The following is a 3,490-nucleotide window of genomic DNA, read 5'->3' as shown; positions in this document are numbered from 1 at the left end:
CAGACAGGAAACTTTTTGCATCTGCTGTTTTATCAGAGGGAGGAGTGTTTAAAGGAGAAATTTTCCTACAAGCTCTGAGTGAGGCCTTTTCAGATTTACATCCCCTCTCTACCACTTTGCTAAACCAGCGATAAAAACATACCCATTCCTTCTTAGATGTTTTGTTAGTTTTTTGTTTTTTGTTTTTTTTTAGGTTTTTGTAAGGCAATGGGGTTAAGTGGCTTGCCCAAGGCCAGGCCACATGGCTAGGCAATTATTAAGTGTCTGAGACCGGATTTGAACCCAGGTACTCCTGACTCCAGGGCCGGTGCTTTATCCACTGCGCCACCCAGCTGCCCTGTTTTGTTAGTTTTTAAAATTAATTTTTTCTTAAGATAATTTACTTTAATCCTTTCAAATGATCCCCACCTAGGCCAACTCAGCTGAGGATTGTCAATTGTCAGTTTTTGCCACTTTTGATAAAATATGTGATCACTAGAATTGTAATGTTGGAGCATGTAAAAAAAGCAGGAGTTCTCTCTACTGGATCTCTGATCTTAGATTTAGATTATTCCATAATTTCAACAATATCAGCAATAACTTTACACAAAACCATATGCCACAAAGACACTAAAGAAATAACATATAATAGATATTAGACATATAACAAAAGATGCCAGGCAAATATTCCATTTTTATCAAAGAAAAAAACCAAGGATCTAACCACTGAACATCTTACCAACAAGATACCTCCCTTAGATCTAGAAATAAACTGTGATACCCACACTGGCCACGAAAACCAAAAATCAGGCAAAATTTCATTATTCTTTTTCAAATTCAAGCCTAGATCCAAGTCATGGCACCACTTACAGGTAACCATAATTTTCTTAAGCTAAAAATGAAATAACAAAGTTAGTTTTATAAATGAAGTTTTATTCTCTAGGATCTTACCAAAGCCCATGGGTAGATGGCATCCTTACGAATGTCAACACTGTTACAAAAGTTGGGGGACATTTTATACAGAAAGGACAAAGAATCTTAAAAACTGAGTTAGGTAACCAATGAAATTTCACATAGATGACATGGCTTTACAAAATGATTCTTTCAAATCTTATGTTTGCCTAAAATTCCTGTTGACAACAATCCCACTTAGGTGGGAGAGTAAATGTTTACAAATAACAATAGAATTTTCTCTCTCCTTATTCAAGATGTCTCTTATCTTGTGGTTTATTGATCAGGTAAGGAATTTATTGGTGTTATCATTGAGGTGACCAGATAGCATTGACACAGACTAGGCCAACATTGTAGGAGACAGGCCTTACATAGAAGACTGACATTTTATAACTATTAAAGGTTAAGAGACTAATTTCTGATCAGAAATATATAGATCTGAAGTATTAATTCCAACTTAAATAATATCAGATCAGACAACCATTATTGCAAGTATATCAATAACAATAATAGTCAGCATTTACATAATAATTTAAGGTTTGCAAGATACATTACCCATGTTATATCAACAGTCCTTTGAAACAGATGCCATTATTAACACCATTTTACAGATTAGATTACAATTACAGAATTGAGGCTTAGAGGTTAAAGAATTTGCTCATGGTCAGGCAGCCAGGATTCATAACCTATTCTTTCTGACTCCAAGCCTAGCATGCTAACTATTATGTCACAGTGCCTCCTTTGTCTAGTATGAATATTATGGTTATATTGGACCATTTTCACCGATCAAATAGCAATTATTATTAGGATAATTTTTTTATCCTTTTGATTTCCACAGCCCTGCTCAGACATTCTCTAACAATCAGCATTTATATAGCCCTTTAATGTATGCTAAATGGTTTACATTAACTTATTTTATCCTCATGACTAACCTAGGGGAAGGTGTCATTATCTCCATTTAGTTGAAGAGGAAACTGAGGTCAAAGAGAGTTTGGATTTGAACTCAGAACTTCCTGACTCCAGATTTAGTACTCTAATCACTGAGCGATGTGGCTGCATCATTCTCTATGTCACAATCTGATTTTATAGACTTACAAAATTAGATCCAGAAAAAAAAAACAATTCTAAATATCCAATTTAATTCCTTGTTTTATAGATAAGGAAAATGAAGCTGAGAAAGATTAAATGCTTTGCTCAAACTATTTTGGCAAAGATAGACACAAAACAGATCTGATTTCCAGGCCAATGTTCTTTGTGCTGTACCACGGATGAGCAGATAGACTCCTGGGATAGTCCTCTCTGTTTCAGTTGACTATTTTTAAATTAATTTATTCTTCCATCTCTTGTTCCTTTCCATTTCCAAAGCTTCCTATATCAGAACTTTCTTACCCATTGTCTTTAGATGGCCTCTTAATTGGCTTTTTCTGTTCCTCCCTCTCTCCCCCTCAAATTTATCTTTCCTCTATCTGTCAGATTAATCTCTCTTACATATATCTTTGATCATGCCACTTCCCTGCTCAGAATCCTCCAAAAGTTCTTTTTTCTCTGCTAGATACAATCTAAACTTGGATGTAGACACATTTGTAGATGTGAAAGAGACCTCAAAAATTTATCTCCTTACCTTGGCAGACCCCAAAAGCAGACTCCAATCCACTGTTGCTAGTTTTATCTAGAAACTCTGCTAGCAAAAACAATGTCCTGGGAGGCTTAGTTTTCTCCTTTATAAAATGTTAATAATATTTGTAGTTGTTCTTTAATAGAGTTATTTGTGAGGAAAACACTTTTAAAATCTTAACATGCTACCCGTACATTTAAACTACTGACACAGGTTGCTCTTCCCAAGAACCTTAAGTTCTAGCTAAACTGGAATAGTCAGTCTTTTGAAAATAACTCCTATGTCTTTCTGTCTGTGACTTTGCTTGCACCAGAGGTGTAAAAATCAAGGCTTGTCAGGGGCAAGTGGCCAGCAAAACTCTGGAATGGAGCCCCAAAACAGATTACAATGTAATTGGGAAGTGTTAAATAAAATAAATAACATTAGAATACAATAAAATGCCAATTAGTGGTTTTCTAAATCAATATGCCACAGGGACCTGTTTTTATTTGAGTTTGACACCACTGGTTTACACCATTCTCTCTAATGAAATGCCAGTCCCTCAATACAACCTTACTTACACATCCAGATCAAATGTCAACTATGTAATCCAAAAATCCTCCAGATTCCACCCCCTTCTCTACCAGCCAGAAATACTCCCTCTTCTTTTGATGTCACAAAGTAGTCTAAAGGATCCTTATCACACTCTATTTATATTTGTCTATGAATGTTATCTTCCCAATTAGACTTAGTTTTCCAAAAACCTGTGTCTTATTTATCATGGAGAGGCAGCTAGGCCTTGCTGTAGATTAGAGTTCTGGAATTGGAGTCTGGATGTTGTTTTTTGGTTGTTCAATAGTCTTTGAGAAAATGGGACAGCAGTCTGGGAGAAATTAGATTTAGGCCTTTGTGAAGTCAGAGTAGGTCATCTTTTACCTCAATTCTTTCTTGGTCTTTAATTACTGA

This window comes from Macrotis lagotis, chromosome 1, assembly GCF_037893015.1.
Source record: "Macrotis lagotis isolate mMagLag1 chromosome 1, bilby.v1.9.chrom.fasta, whole genome shotgun sequence".
Taxonomy (NCBI): domain Eukaryota; kingdom Metazoa; phylum Chordata; class Mammalia; order Peramelemorphia; family Peramelidae; genus Macrotis; species Macrotis lagotis.
Note: the sequence above shows the minus strand (reverse complement) of the source record.